Source organism: Panthera uncia, chromosome X, assembly GCF_023721935.1.
Source record: "Panthera uncia isolate 11264 chromosome X, Puncia_PCG_1.0, whole genome shotgun sequence".
In the NCBI taxonomy this organism is placed as follows: Eukaryota; Metazoa; Chordata; class Mammalia; order Carnivora; family Felidae; genus Panthera; species Panthera uncia.
The window spans coordinates 22384731-22402592 of record NC_064817.1 but is presented as its reverse complement, the minus strand read 5'-3'; positions in this window follow the sequence as shown (position 1 = coordinate 22402592).

The window sequence follows — 17862 nt, the reverse complement described above, 5'->3', positions numbered from 1 at the left end:
CAGTATAATGTCTGGCGCCATAATGTTGCTCACTTTCTCTTCTAAGTTGAAAAAAATTGAAATGTAAAAGAACAACCTATAAACAACACAAAATGAATATTATCTTCATATAGCAATTCAAACTTTGAAAGTATAAACTTTTTAAATTTTCTTTTGGATGTTTAGAACCATCTAACACCCCAGAGTGGGTAGGGCTGTGTGTGTGTGTGTGTGTGTGTGTGTGTGTGTGTGTGTGTAAAGCTATTGTATGAATAAAGAAGTTCCCTTGTTAGCTGAATGAATCTTATAAGTTGGGAGACTTGTATATAAAATGTTTCCCTTGGTGATTATAAAGGAAAGTCATGTGTACATTTCTGAATGTTCCATTACACACACTTTAATTGCAGTGGTATTTTAATTGCACAGTGATTGCAGTTTTATAAGCGAGACTTATAAAAATAGTCTATGCTATACTATATTGAATGAAGCATTTCAGCATTTAAGAAGATGATATAAATAAGAGTTGTAAACTACATTAAGCTCTTTTTATAAGGTGATTGCTCTTTAATTCCACCTTTACTGCCCATAGGCTGAAAATGGTTGGAAAATGAACGCCGTAATTGACTGGCTTGGGAGATTTTAACACTTACTTGCGGTGTTGAGGGAAATCAGTTTCTGTACATTTTCTGAACTAAGCTAAAATCACTATCTAGAGCTTTCCTATTAAGTGGCCATCTTATCAACCTTGCCTTTATATGTTTCATTCTCATTTCTTTGTGGGATACTCTTGCTCATATAATAAAAAAATAAACATGGATATGTTAGGCTTTTTGGATCATGTATGGGACCTTTGATCATTCCTTTGTGACTATTCCAGGTATTAAGAAAACACGTGCTTGAAAATTTACTTTTTTAGAAGTCCTGTGCCCACAATATCTACTTCTGTACTTTCCCACACTTTTTTACTATTACTTTCTTCTCTATTTTTGTCCAACTATATTCAAAGAAATTGATATCACCATGGAGAACATGGTGACTTCGACAGATTTGTTTTAAAAAAGTTATAAAGACTGAAGATTACAGCAGCTGTGTTTTTTGTGTCTTAAGTTCCCTTTACACAGGACCACGTTTTGAATGAGTGACTTATATTTATGAGGCTGTAACCATCAGAATCTGTCAGGACTGAATGAGCTTTACTAAAAGATAATACATTACAAAGTTGTTGGAACCATTGTGCTTCTGAATGAACAGACTCAACTAATTCTGTGTCAAATGTCCTATTGGGTATATATATTGGAAAATACTCCTAACTTAAAAATACTGTGTTTATGATTTGAGTTTTCTCCTGTCCACTCCTGAAAATTGACAAAGTCTACAATAAACAAATGTGTTCCTATAAGTTTCCTAACTTATAAAATAAGGAGGTTGGGAGATACTTGGTTTTTGCAGTTTTTTTTCCGAGTCATGTTCTGTGGTTTTAGCTTTCTAAGCTCCTATATTTCTTGATCACACAAGTGAAAAACTTTTGGTTCCTTTTATTTCTTCTTCACTTTCTTCATATTCCAGTTTACAATGATCTTGTTTGATTATCAAGTTGGATTGGGAATAAATGCATAAAATGGGATCACCTTCATCCCTGTAAATAGTTAAGGACAAACAACGTGGAAAAATAAATAAGTAAAACCTCAAAGTTAGTCCAAAAAAAAAAAAAAAAGAAAGAAGGAAAGAAGGAGAGAAAGAAGGAAAGAAAGAAAGAAAGAAAGAAAGAAAAAGAAAGAACCCAAATCCAAATCATCAAATCCCCAATGAGTTAGAGTAAAATTTGGACCAAATCAAGATAGTAGCCCCATAGAAATTACATGCCTTTTCAGTTCTCAGGCATCTATCATACAGAATTATTCATATGTTATTAGCCTACTAAACTGGCCATCCATTTACCATAGACAGGCTAAATAAGTGTGGCAAAACTCATGTGATACCATGAAGTTCGGGGGAAAATAGAGATCAAAGAATTAGATAGATGTACCATCATTGGAGGAATCAGATTTTAATTATGGCTGAACATAGATAACTAGCAGGTGAGAATAAATATCTCTGGTTGCTGATCTTGGTTAGCTGAAGTTTAGTGGAAGCTACATCACCATATGAAGAATCACTAGAGTACTGGATTTACTGAGAATCAGGCCTTCTAACATTTGGTAGATGGAAAATACTCTCAGTGCTGAATGTCAAGGAGAAAGAGTTTTAATTCTGTTGATTTCAATCTAAGATGCTTCCTCAACTCATCCTTTGAGTCTTTCTCCCTCACACTCTATTTGTTTAATTTTTTTTAACGCTTATTTGTTATTGAGAGACAGAGCACAAGCATGTGAGGGGCAGAGAGAGGAGGAGACACAGAATCTTAAACAGGCTCCAGGCTCTGAGCTGTCAGCACAGAGCCCGACAGAGGGCTTGAACTCACAAACCGTGAGATCACGACCTGAGCTCAAGTCGGATGCCCATCCAACTCAGCCATCCAGGGCCCCATCTCCCTCACACTATTTAATGAAAGCTTGAGTGTAGAAGATATGTTCAACTGGCACTGTATTCATTTCTACCACATTTTAGTTTGTTTTTTTGTACTTCAGAGTCTGAAAAGCTAAAAACAATATATTCTAGCTTTCTTTAGCTAGAAACGTGAAACTTAGGTAGATTCTATAAGTTAGATGTGTTCGTGTGAATTTTGGAATGAAGCATTGTTTCTATGTTTTTCTCCTGTCAAGAAGGCCATGTTCCCCTGTCCCCACCCCTACAAACTCTGAGTGTCAATTGCTAGCATCCAAGGTGTCAAGAGGCAGAATGGATTATCTGTTTGGGGCTGGTGAGGATCTAGAAAGAATGGCATAGCTCTAGAGCCACAAGCTGGAGCCACGTAATGATCACTGGATTGAAGCTATGATGGTGTGTGCTTGCAGTCATTAGTTTCAGTGACCTCTTCCTGATGTCACTTGATAATACAAGATGCAGCAGCTCTAACAGATGGGTCTGTTCTATGTTGCTCATTATGAAATAATGCCTGTCAGCCCATTCCCTAAAATTTGTTTAATCTGTTCTTAAAATAGCTACAAATATTTATGTTCCATATAACTGGAATCTGTTTGAAACTTGTCCCAAAAGAAGTTTACCTCCACAAAGATGAATTATAACATGTCCAGGATATGACATATACAAAAATTATGCAAATAAACAAGAGAGTCAAACATTAAAAATAAAAGACAAATTTAGAAAGAAGTTGCATACACTAAAAACAAATTTAAAAAATTTTCTACATTTAGTCAAGGATGTTAAAGTAAACATGCCTTTTCTGAAACAGGGCTTGAATGTGTGGTGTAAGAATTCACCGAAGGGAAATGAGAATAAAAGAGAAAGACAAACTGGCAGAATGCAGCAGAAAATAAAAGGAAAAAAGTCATCAAAAGAAAGTCAAATTTAAATCAGCAAAAATAAAAAGAAATAAAAGAATGAAATATCACTGAGCATCTTTAACATCTGTCAATTCATGTCCATTCAATTAAACACAAATTTGAATGGCTCTAAAAGATATATATCAAAATCTGTGCCATAAAATCAGAGAATGTATCTTCATTTGAAATGCGCATATGACATTTCTATAAAATCAAATGCGGGGCACCTGGGTGGCTCATTCGGTTAAGCGTCCGACTTTGGCTCAGGTCATGATCTCATGGTCCGTGGGTTTGAGCCCCACATCGGGCTCTGTGCTGACAGCTCAGAGCCTGGAGCCTGCTTCAGATTCTGTGTCTCCCTCTCTCTCTGACCCTCCCCTGTTCATGCTCTGTCTCTCTCTGTCTCAAAAATAAATAAACATTAAAAAAATAAAATAAAATCAACTGTATATTTGGTCACATACATAATAAGAATTGCTAGTAATTGTCTAAATATTTGAAAATAAGTATACCATATTCTCTTTTCATAATATAATGAAACCACAAATTAATAATAAAAAAAAGTATTATGACAGGAAATAAAAACACATTCATAACTTTTAAACACTTGTAATTGTGTAAGGAAGGAAATAAAAGTTGGAAGTCATAAATACCTAACAGAATCATAAGCAAACACTGTATATCAGTACCAGTAAGATATGGCTAAAGCAAAGTTCAGTGTTCTAATAACTTAAAATATTCTAAATCTTAAGAAGTGTGGCAGATACTGTTATTTCCTAACCAGCATCTCTCTACCCCTAATTACTTGCTGGCAGAAGTTACTTTCCATGTTTTAGGCTTAAGATAGCAAATGCTTTGTTGGATGTAGTTGAATTTGCATGTGGAACTGGGAACTATTCTAGCTACCTATAAAACATGAGTGGTGATAACTCTGATATGTTCAGAATGGTAGAATAGAAAGATAGAACATACAGGGTGGCCCTTAAAGCTATCATTCAGCTGCTAAACCATCTGTAGAATCACCCTGCCTGTAGACTTCTTGTTATATGAGATAATAAATGTCCTTATTGTTTCAACCACATTTACAAGGATATTCTCTTTCAACAAAAACTGATACCATAAGCAAGAATGAAAATAAATGAATTAAGCACTCAATTTAAAAGTTAGAGAGCAGGGCGCCTGATTGGCTCAGTCAGTTAGGCATCTGACTTGGGCTCAGGTCATGATCTCCAGCTTGTGGGTTTGAGCCCCATGTCAGGCTCTGTGTTGACAGCTCAGAGCCTAGAGCCTGCTTTGGATTCTGTGTCTCCCTCTCTCTCTCTCCCCCTCCCTCACTCACACACATACTCTCTCTCTCTCTCTCTCTCTCTCTCTCTCTCTCTCTCAAAGAATAAATAAACATTAAGAAAAAAATGTTAAAAGTTAGAGAGCAGTAAAATAAATATAAGGGAAGGAAATGGAGGGAACAGAAAAAGAGCAACATAAATTAATGTTAATGTTTACTAAACATTAGATACAAAAAAACAAACTGAAAATTGGTTATTTGAGGGAGAATGGAGCAAAACTAATGTAGTCAACTAACTTAAAAAATAAGAAAGTACAAATACATGTATTTAAAAATGAAAAGGTGGGTGTCTGGGTGGGCTCGGTTGAACATCGAATTCTTGATTTCGGCTCAGGTCATGATCCCAGGGTTGTGGGCTTGAACTCCGCGTTGGGGTCTGTGCTGAAAATGGAGTCTGCTTAAGATTCTCTGTCACTTTCTGCCCCTCTCCCTGGCTTCTGTGCACACTCTCTCTTTCTCTCCCAAATAAATAAATGAATAAATAAATAAAACAAAAATGAGGGTAATAACATCTGAGGAAAAGAATGAGACTATCTTCCTCAAATCTTTGCAAAGAAGCATAAAGTATGGATTAATTGCATACTGTAGGATATTAATTATACTAACCTTTATCTCAGAAATAGTCTAAACATTCCAATTCCATTGAGCAAACTGAGAATACTTTTCAATAGTTACTCCCCAAAAAGTACTAAGCCTTAGTAGTTTCACAGAAAATTGCTAGCAAACCTTCAGGAAGTATGAACACAATGATTTTATTTTATTTTTATTTATTTTTTAAATATGAAATTTATTGTCAAGTTGGTTTCTATACAACACCCAGTGCTCATCCCAAAAGATGCCCTCCTCAATACCCATCACCCACCCTCCCCTCCCTCTCACCCCCCATCAACCCTGTTTGTTCTCAGTTTTTAAGAGTCTCTTATGCTTTGGCTCTCTCCCACTCTAACCTCTTTTTTTTTTTTTCTTCCCCTCCCCCATGGAGTTCTGTTAAGTTTCTCAAGATTCACATAAGAATGAAAACATATGGTCTCTGTCTTTCTCTGTATGACTTATTTCACTTAGCATAACACTCTCCAGTTCCAACCACTTTGCTACAAAAGGCCATATTTCATTCTTTCTCATTGCCATGTAGTATTCCATTGTGTATATAAACCACAATTTCTTTATCCATTCATCAGTTGATGGACATGTAGGCTCTTTCCATAATTTGGCTATTGTTGAGAGTGCTGCTATAAACATTGGGGTACAAGTGCCCCTATGCACCAGCACTCCTGTATCCCTTGGGAAAATTCCTAGCAGTGCTATTATTGCTGGGTCATAGGGTAGGTCTATTTTTAATTTTTTGAGGAACCTCCACACTGTTTTCCAGAGAGGCTGCACCAATTTGCATTCCCACCAACAGTGCAAGAGGGTTCCCGTTTCTCCACATCCTCTCCAGCATCTATAGTCTCCTGATGTGTTCATTTTGGCCACTCTGACTGGCGTGAAGTGATACCTGAGTGTGGTTTTGATTTGTATTTCCCTGATGAGGAGCGACGTTCAGCATCTTTTCATGTGCCTGTTGGCCATCTGGATGTCTTTAGAGAAGTGTCTATTTATGTTTTCTGTCCATTTCTTCACTGGATTATTTGTTTTTCAGGTGTGGAGTTTGGTGAGTTCTTTATAGATTTGGATACTAGCCCTTTGTCCGATATGTCATTTGCAAATATCTTTTCCCATTCCGTTGGTTGCCTTTTAGTTTTGTTGATTGTTTCCTTTGCAGTGCAGAAGCTTTTTATCTTCATGAGGTCCCGATAGTTCATTTTTCCTTTTAATTCCCTTGCCTTTGGGGATGTGTCAAGTAAGAAATTGCTGTGGCTGAGGTCAGAGAGTTCTTTTTCTGCTTTCTCCTCTAAGGTTTTGATGGTTTCCTGTCTCACATTCAGGTCCTTTATCCATTTTGAGTTTGTTTTCGTGAATGGTGTAAGAAAGTGGTCTTGTTTCATCCTTCTGCATGTTGCTGTCCAATCTTCCCAGCACCATTTGTTAAAGAGACTGTCTATTTTCTATTAGATATACTTTCCTGCTTTGTCAAAGATGAGTTGGCCATACGTTTGTGGGTCCAGTTCTGGGGTTTCTATTCTATTCCATTGGTCTATGTGTCTGTTTTTGTGCCAATACCATGCTGTCTTGATGATTACAGCTTTGTAGTAGAGGCTAAAGCCTGGGATTGTGATGCCTCCTGCTTTGGTCTTCTTCTTCAAAATTAATTTGGCTATTCGGGGCCTTTTGTGGTTCCATATGAATTTTAGGATTGCTTGTTCTAGTTTCGAGAAGAATGCTGGTGCAATTTTGATTGGGATTGCATTGAATGGGTACATAGCTTTGGGTAGTATTGACATTTTAACAATATTTATTTTTCCAATCCATGAGCACGGAATGTTTTTCCATTTCTTATATCTTCTCAATTTCCTTCATAAGCTTTCTATAGTTTTCAGCATACAGGTCTTTTACATCTTTGGTTAGGTTTATTCCTAGGTATTTTATGCTTCTTGGTGTAATTGTGAATGGGATCAATTTCTTTGTCTTTCTGTTGCTTCATTATTAGTGTATAAGAATGCAACTGATTTCTGTACATTGATTTTGTATCCTGCGACTTTGCTGAATTCATGTATCAGTTCTAGCAGACTTTTGGTGGAGTCTATCGGATTTTCCATGTATAATATCATGTCATCTGCAAAAAGTGAAAGCTTGGCTTCATCTTTGCCAATTTTGATGCCTTTGATTTCCTTTTGTTGTCTGATTGCTGATGCTAGCACTTCCAACACTATGTTAAACCACAGCGGTGAGAGTGGACATCCCTGTTGTGTTCCTGATCTCAGGGAGAAAGCTCTCACTTTTTCCCCAGTGAGGATGATATTAGCTGTGGGCTTTTCATAAATGGCTTTGATGATGTTTATGTATGTTCCTTCTATCCCGACTTTCTCGAGGGTTTTTAATTAAGAAAGGTTGCTGTATTTCGTCAAAAGCTTTTTCTGCATTGATTGACAGGATCATATGGTTCTTATCTTTTCTTTTATTAATGTGATGTATCACATTGATTGATTTGCGAATGTTGAACCAGCCCTTCATCCCAGGAATGAATCCCACCTGATCATGGTGAATAATTATTTTTATATGCTGTTGAATTCGATTTGCTAGTATCCTATTGAGAATTTTTGCATCCATATTCATCAGGGACATTGGCCTGTAGTTCTCTTTTTTTACTGGGTCTCTGTCTGGTTTAGGAATCAAAGTAATGCTGGCTTCATAGAATGAGTCTGGAAGTTTTCCTTCCCTTTCTATTTTTTGGAATAGCTCGAGAACGATAGGTATTATCTCTGCTTTAAATGGCTGGTAGAATCCCCCTGGGAATCCATCTGGTCCTGGAGAACCCAATGATTTTAAACTGTCGAGAGCATAGAGAAGAGGGACAGTTCCAAATTCTTTTTACCAAAATAGCATACTTTACATACCTATTATTCCTTACTCTTGCCCAATTCCAATGGCTAGTACTAATATAATTATGCAAAGTAATTAAGATATTTATGAATATGTTTTGTGATATTAATTTGTGATGAGATGAAATATATCATTCTCACTGTAGGTATACAAATGGATTTCATAAAATTCAAAACCAATCCTAATTTTGAAAGGATAAAATATTTTTATAGAATAGGAACATAAAGATACTTTAATGTGAATATAAAAAACAATTTATTGTTACTTGTTAAAAACTACATAAAATTTATTTTAGGAATGTGAAAAATATTTTTATTATCATCTCCATTATTTTGCATTGTAGTATTAGCCATTGGAATTAGGCAAGCAAAGAAATAAGAGATACATAAACTAATGAAGGGAGGGAAATATTTTATTATTTGATAACGTGTTGATATGCCTGTAGGCAAAAGAAAATTGACTTAATGACTATTAGACTAATAACAAATATAAATGGTTACAAAATTAATAAAGTCAAGGGTCACCAATCTTTTTTCTCTTATATGGCTTTCTGGGCCATATGATCCATTTTAGCATTCAGCTTTGCTTTTTAGCATGAAAGCAGCTGTAGACAACATGTAGACAAACGGGCATGGGTGTTTGATAATAAAAGCTGAGGTACAAAAACAAGGAGAGGGCTGGATATGACCTAAAGGCCTTAGTTTGCTGACCTATAAATTAAGGAATAACAATTAAAATTGCTTTTAGATTTACATAGCATCCAGGTAGAATATGTAATGAAATAAAGCAATACCACTTATAATAAAAAAGAGCAAATTACAGTTAAGAAATGTGAAAATTTTATGTGAGAAAAACTTAAAACTCAATTGAATTAAAACTATGAAAAGCTGAAGATTGCTCTTAGCCTTGAAGACCAATGGTAAATTTACCATTTATTCCCAAGTTAATCTAGAAATTTATATGACCCTGATAAATAACATAATTATTTGCATATATTTAACTTTATGTAAAAAAGAAAACTGTAATACTCAAAAATGGTAGATATTAAACTATATTTGTGTATATATATATATATATATATATATATATATATATATATATATATATTTGTAATGTAAAGGACAGGCTGATCAAAAAAGACAAAATAGATGGAGCACCTGGGTGGCTCAGTCAGTTGAGCGACCGACTTCAGCTCAGATCATGACCTCATGGTTTGTAAGTTCAAGCCCCGCGTGGGGCTCTGTGCTGATGGCTCTGAGCCTGGAGCCTGCTTCTGATTCTGTGTCTCCCTCTCTCTCTGCCCCTCCCCCACTCATGCTCTGTCTCTCTCTGTCTCAGAAATAAATAAACATTAAAAAATTTTAAAAAATAAAATAGTGAATTCAGAAAGAGATTTCCAAAATAAATGAATATTGAGCAAATATTAAATGTAGTATTTCATGTCAAGTAAATAATCCAGAAAACACTTGGGAATACACAGATCAAAAACCAAACATATTTTAGGGGTGCTTGGGTGGCTCAGTTGGTTAAGCATCTGACTCTCGATTTTGGCTCACATCATGATCTCACAGCTCTCACTGAAGCAAACAAACAAGTATATTTTAAAAATACCTATTTTATAGTTTCACTTTGAGCAAGAACATTTTTTAATGTTTATTTGTTTCTTGAGAGATAGAAAGAGAGAGCACAAGCAGGGGAGGGGCAAAGAGAGAGGGAGAGAGAATCTCAAGCAGGCTCCATACTTAGCGTGGAGCCTGACACGGGGCTCAATCCCAGGACTGAGATCATGACCATGAGATCACAACCTGAGATGATATCAAGAGTCAGATTGGTCAACCAGCTGAGCCACCCAGGTGCCCCAGAGCAAGAACTTTTTAAGGAAGCTGAAAACCTAGAAGCTCTAAAACAATTGCCAAATCTGATTAAACAACCAAAACAGCCATGGTGATGGTAATGATGATGATGATAACTCATAGCTGCAAAGTACTTAATATGTGCTAGGTGTTTTTCTGAACATTTAAATGGATTAGCTTATTAATCCTTCTGAAAAATCTATGACACTAGCCCTACCCCCCTTTTATAGATAGGGATCTGGCATAAAGAGCTCAGCTAGTAGAGGGGTTAAATTTTCTTTAAGGCAAAATAGAACATGCACAATATCAAAATACAAATAAAACATACGAAAACATTAGTTAGATGTATGGTGAAGGACTTATTTTATTGATAAGTCATTAATTCATATTAATAAGAAACCTAAAACAATAAAAAAGTGGACAAATATAGTAATATGCAACTTACAGAGAAAATAATATGCAGCATATGAACAGGTGCTTTAGAAAAACCCTGAGTAGAAGAATGAAGAATAAAATTTGGAGGCACAACTTTTTGTTTATATTGTCACAGATCTGAAAGTTTATAATTCATTGCACATATTCTGTTGGGGAAAAAAAAAGAAAGTGAAAGAAGGAAACAATCATTTTGAGTGCAATTTGGCGATATCAAATTTTTTTAAATGCACATATTTTAATGTGGTCATTTCATTTATGTAACATATCTTTATAAACATGATTGAAACTTATCATGTAAAAATGTGTGAAATGTTTGCCATTTCAGTGCTGTTAATTAGTAGTAAAATCCTGGAATGGACCTAAAGATTTTGTACTCATAGTCTGGCTTAAAAATTTTAATAGCTACAATTGTAATATTAGATGTTGAAACAAATAGGATTCCTGTTCTTATATGCTGATACTGAAACATATAAAACATATTCTAAGAAAATGTAAGACGATACACACATACACATATGAAGAGTGTGTATAATGTGCATTTAAATAAAAGATTTTTGAAAGATAAGATTGTGTGCTTAGGATATTTCTGGGTGGTTCACAAGAAACTTAAAGGTAGTTTCCTGTGAGGAAGGAGATTGTAGGTTTATATATGCAACTTGATGCATTTAGGTTTTTTTTTTAATTGTTGGGTTTTTGGTATAAAAATAACTTTAAAGGGTATTGAAAGAAAGGTTATTTGTGTGAACTTATACATTTTAAAAATACTTTGAAACAAAGTGATGGTTATAAAATGTAGGGGAACCTGAATATGTTTTTTGACAGTTTGTTTCCTAAAGAGATAAACTATGAAAAACGGAAACTTTTCTTGGTAAATAGCGATTGTGAATACACTTTAGAGGTTTTTTCTTCTTCTGAGGGTTGAGACCCTAAGGAATTTATGTAATTATTCATTCACTGAAATTTTTATGAACATAGGAATATTTTCTATTTATGACAACATCACGAAACATTGAGTTTCTTTTAATGAATCTGACAACAGTTATTTGCCTACAAAGGATTTTATTATTTTTAAAAAACCAGTTGTAAGTCATTAGATTGCCATGGTCCATTCTTCCTTTCACTGTTTTCCTTCTCTTGTCACCAGCTAAAAACGAAACACCATATGCATGTTTAACAAACACATGATGAGCACAAAAGATTTTTTTTTAAATGCAGAGTTGAATAATACTGCTTTGTGTTGAACTTAGATTTAATTCTAGCTGTTTACTGTCTAATAACATTTCTAGCAATTACCACAGTTGGAATAGGTCTAGACTTTGCCTGAGGTAATGTGTAAAATAATTTCATAGGAAGAACTTTAGTCTGATTGTGTATAGAAGTTTATGGGAGTATTTTTTATGTTATTTTTGGTTTGAGTAATAGCTTAATTTAAAAATGACAAATTTAAGAGGAAAAGTTAACAATGAATAGAGAAGATGATGCCTCATGATCTTTAAAATAAATGCAAGGGACATATTTCCATCCCCTATTGGCAAGCCATCACTGTAAAAACCAAAAAGTAAGGGGGATCCTTTTAAACTAGTCATTAGTATAGTGAGTAGGGGAAATTTAGTAAATATTAATATGTACATTTCCTTGGGATGACAGCATACATTTAATATACACATCCTTTTATATCAGATTATTCTGCAGAGATGCATACTTAATTCTTCAAAAGGAAAAGGGAATGACCCCTACTGTGAAGAAATTTACATTTATGGCTACAGATAATATATTATGTGTTTATAAGCTAACACTTCAGCTAATACATATATGCAGTTTCAACCCATTTCTATGACAAAATTACTTTATGGAAGATGAAATATTAGACCTTGGTTAAAAGGATTATTATTTTTTTAATGTTTATTTTTGATAGAGACAGAGTGCAGGGACAGGAGGGGCAGAGAAAAAGGGAGCCACAGAATCTGAAGCAGGCTCCAGGCTCTGAGCTGTCAGCACAGAGCCCCATGTGGGGCTCGAACTCATGGACCATGAGATCATGACCTGAGCGGAAGTCAGATGCTTAACTGACTGAGCCACCCAGGTGCTCCAAAACGATTAATTATTTGAAAAACAAACAAACAAACAAACCTAGATCTCCATCAGTAGAAACAAGGAAAAGTTATTGAGAGCATCAATTATGAGACAAGCAGATCTGACCAGGCTTTACTGTTAATAACTTATGAACAAAGGACCTGAGGGAACAACATTTGTAGAAAAAGAAGGAAATGATATCCTGCATTCTCTATTTGTCCTTTTCCCATACAGCTAAATATTAGTTTTAATTTCAGAGACAGTGAATGTATGAAGAAGCATTTATTCTTTCTACGTGTGTTTTGTAAAAGAGAGTAAAACTATGATAATAGGACACCTCTATGGGAAAAAATCACCAACATTGGATAAGGTAAATAGGGTTGTTAGCCCTTTGTCCTTAGTCTATTTTAAACATAAATTCTTTATAGTCTGCAAGAAACTTAACTTTTCCTGGTCTCAGTTTCTTCATTTCAAATATTAATTACAGAAGTCCTCTAAAATTCAATTTTGTGCTTTTTTCAGGTCTAAAATTATAGATGCTCTTTATAATCATTTGTTTATCCCTACAAAGTTTACAAAGGTATAACAGAAGAAAAATATCTATTACAGAGTCTGCTACAAAAAAAACAAAAGAGTGGTGGATATGTAATTCAAAGGACAGGGTAAACATTCCTTTTTCCTTTGTTTCAGTACATCTAAGATCCACCTCAGCTGGAGTTCCCTCTCCTTTTTCTCTCTATGGTTCTCCCAGTCTTGTCTTTCCTCACCCATCAGGATCAAGGTTCTTTGTAAGTGTTACAAGGCTTCCTAGGTACTGGATTACTGTCCTGGCTCTTTCCTGGAAGGGAAAAATAGATTCGAACTCTGTATTTCTCAAGGGGTTTTAGATCCATTAAGTTTTTCAAAGCAGACAAACCTACCTTTCTTTTGCTAATACTGACAACTACTGATAACATAACCCCAACACATTATTTTATTTTAGGTCTACCTCTTCATGCTTTTTTCCTCTGAGGATACTATATCCCTCTAGAGGTTAAGGAAAAGATGTTCAACAGAGAAGGTAAGCTAGAAAGAAAATTCCATACTGCCACAGAGAATTTCATGAAGGGTTCACCTTATTTCTTGACTCCTCACAATAGTTTGAAAAGTCCTCTGTAGGAATGCCCACAGAAATCTTGAAATGTCTCACAGTGTGTGCCTGTAAGAAGTTTGCACTGTAATAAGAAGGGTATGGCATGATATAGGTAAAAACAGTAAGATAACCAATTGAAGTGTATACCAAAAATGAGGAACAAAGCTCCACGAGACTCCAAGGTCAGTAAGATCACAGTGGTTTCTATAAACATTATTTCATTTATAATGGAGCAATATTCCATTTTCCCACCTCCTCAGGTAGATATTAGAAGTTTCTCAAGGACAAAAAATACCCCCCTTTTATTATCTCATTTCCTCAATACCTAGCAATGTCTCCCATGTAGAAGATGGAGTGAATCCTCATTGATTGATTGATTGAAATGTGCAGCTATACTATACTTATTCCACTGTGAATAGGCGAAGGTCTGAGGGATTGTTACTACTCACTTAGTTTGTATTGAAAGGATGCTCATAGCTCAGGTGCTTACTCCAAACCATGGCCCTACAAATCAAATTAAAATCAAGTTAAAATTAACAAATCAAGTTAAAATTAAAAGCTCAAAAATCCCCATGAAAAACTACTCCTGGAATATACTTCAATAAAAATGTTTCATATTGAGAGAAAGTTCTGTCAGGAGTTAAATTAGACATATAAAATACTAAGAACATTGGATAATATCAGCATTTATTTGTAGAGCTAGGTGGTGAGAGAAGACACATTACTTAATTTTTGAGGATTCTTTTTGTATAGAAAGAGTACTAGTGTTAATCTCTGCTAAAGTCTATGCACTTCCTTCAGATATTTTTCCCTTAGGGAAAAATATTTTACTACAAGAACAATCCAAAATATAACTTAATGAGTAAGGGCAAATATTGTTGAGAGAGAATAAGTTTATATGTGTTTACCCAAAAATTAAGTAAAAATTCATTTAAATCAGTTCATTAAATGTTTATTCCATGTCTACTATATAGAACACACTAAACTAGATGCTATACTAAATGTCAAAACAATACCACACATGCTAGTGAGAAAAATTTATTAACGTTTCAAATTTAACTTTGTTTTTTTAATATTTATTTATTTTTGAGAGAGAGAGAGAGGGAGAGAGAGAGAGAGAGAGGGAGAGAGAGACAGAGGGAGAGACAGAGGGAGAGACAGAGAGAGAGGGAGGCACAGAATCCGAAGCAGGTTTCAGTTTCTGAGCCATCAGCACAGAGCCTGACATGGGGCTCGAACTCACAAACCATGTAACTTTGTTTTGTTAATGTGGCCTTTGCTATAGAACATGCTACTGGTTTCCACATGTCTTATTTGTTTGTGTGTTGCTGATTTTTTTAAGGAGTAGAATAACTTACATGCTCTGTTATTTTTCTTTGCTATTTTTCTTTCTTACTCTTTTTAAAGTAGTAGTTTCATGGCATTTTTCAGGAGAAATTTTGATTATAAAGAGAGAAGACTTACATGTGGTAGTATTTTATATACACACCTCACAAATTTCAAAGTGTATTTAATTTCTTTCTCATTGTGTTATTGTTGTTAATGCACCTCTTAGCAAACCACAGAAATTTACCTCATGACTCAAATCCTCTGTTCTTTGCAGGAGCCCAGCATGGATACCATTTCAAATTAGTGGCTCCATTGTTTTAAATATTTGATGTTAAAGAATGTTTCCTGCTGACCAAATAACTCTTTCACTTACAAACATGGGAAGGGAGAAAATGGAAAAGAAAAGCTGAAGGACGCAAATTGTTCTTAAAATACAACAGCTGGCTGGATTAAATTGAGTCAGTTACAGATTGCATCTCACATTGAAATATAGTTTTCAGCAAAGAAACAATAATGTTGTGATGATTTAATTTTTACGTGGGATTCTTACTTATTGAATATGTAAAATGGAAAAGAAATATGACAGTTATCCAGTAATACATGTTAAAATGTTAGCTCTCTGGGTTGGCAGACCATGTCATTAGTGAAACTCTGTAGTGACAATAGGGCTAGAAGAAAACTTGAAGGTTATTTTTTTAATGCAGCAATAAATAAGTGGGCAGATGTCTTAATTGTGGTGCAATTGGCCTACTTTTCCACAAGCTAAACTTCTTTGCCTATCTGGACATAGGCAATGACCTACTTTCCTTAGTTCTCCTAGTATACTAATTCACAAAAGTGAAAGGTAATAGGAAATAATGCAGTCATAATGATGTATGATATTTAGCAGTTACTGCTACTTATTTTCCCTTATATATCATGGGGTAAATATACCTTCTTATAGGCAACTTTATGTAGATTATGATATTTAACCCTAATATATGACCGAAAAGTAAGCCTAGTTGTGAAAACACACAAGCACACACACACACACACACACACACATACTCATTTTGATTTTGTTTTAACGTCTTAATTTAACATTTTAAACATGCATTTGAACATGTCTTCCATTAACTGGACTCATTGTGAAGATGGCATAAATTTACTGTTTCTTATAAAATTTTCCAAGAATGATTTGGAGCCTGAATCTTAGGCACTGTTGCCTATGTTTTCTTTCTGTGAAATTGTTCACTATTAGATTTTTACATTGATACTAACCTCAACTTGCATATCTTTCTTGTGCTGTTCACTGCTATTCATTCTCCAGGACGCATTCAGTATGTTTTGTTTTTATATTTGTTTCATTCTTCTGTATATTCATTCATACATATATGGCTTTAATATATAAACTCACTAAAAAATATTTATGGAGTACCTATCCTGTACTGAATCCTTTGCTGTTATAGATATCCAGAAACTTAGAATATTTCAACTCTTGAATATTTTGTGTTCTTCTCAGTAGAAAGCATAACATAATAGTCTGAACTAAGTATTAAAGATTTATTTAAAAAAATTTTGGGGCGCCTGGGTGGCGCAGTCGGTTAAGCGTCTGACTTCAGCCAGGTCACGATCTCGCGGTCCGTGAGTTCGAGCCCCGCGTCAGGCTCTGGGCTGATGGCTCGGAGCCTGGAGCCTGTTTCCGATTCTGTGTCTCCCTCTCTCTCTGCCCCTCCCCCGTTCATGCTCTGTCTCTCTCTGTCCCAAAAATAAATAAAAAACGTTGAAAAAAAAATTAAAAAAAATTTTAATGTTTATTTTTGAGAGAGAGAGAGAGAGAGAGAGAGAGTGTGTGTGTGTGTGTGTGTGTGTGTGTGTGAGCAGGGGAGGGGGAGGGGCAGAGAGAGCGAGAGGGAGACACACAATCCGAAGTAGTCTCCAGGGTCTAAGCTGTCAGCACAGAGCCCAACATGGGCCTTGAACTCATGAACCATGAGATCAAGACCTGAACCAAAGTTGGAGGCTCAACTGACTGAGCCACCCATGCACCCCTAAAGATTTAAATAACAGGAACATGTCACAGCAATTTGAGGCTTACTTTGTCTCAGTCAGATAGACTTGGCTGTTCTGCAGTAACAAAATATCCCCAATTCTCTGAAGATGATGATGATGATGATGATGATGATGATGATAAAGTTGTTTTCTTATTTATTCCACATGTCTGTAATGGGTCATTGGGGATGGATAGGGGAAGTGTTTTTTCTTTGTGGTAGTCATGCATGGAGTCAAGCCAACAAAGCAGCCAACATCTGGAATATCGCTGGTCATAAGCAAAGTGGGGAAAGGGATCTGTGGATGGCAGCACATCTGCAATGAGCCAGGTGTAGTGAAAAATCTTACTTCTACCCACAACTGAACAGCTAAATCTAGTGACACAACTCGTATTCAACCATACAGAGACCAGAAAGTTCAGTCTTACCATGTACGCAAATGGGAGAATACCCAGTATTTGTTAAACAGCCCTAATAATTGATGAACCAGTAGTATTTGACAGTCCCTACCTACTGATGACTGAATGTTTGGCTCAACCTCTTTCTTTCATACAAAATACATCTATGTATCTTCCATGAGGAAATAAACCAAAGGTGTCATTTTGTCAAAGCATCATTATCAATGTCTATGATTATACAGTTGCCTCTATCACAGAGAGTGATGCGTGGTTGTCTTACATAGGTTTCTTTTGTGGCAGAATCTATTAACAAAAAGAAACACAAATTAGCTCCCCATTTATCCCCACCTTATGCAATGAAGGAG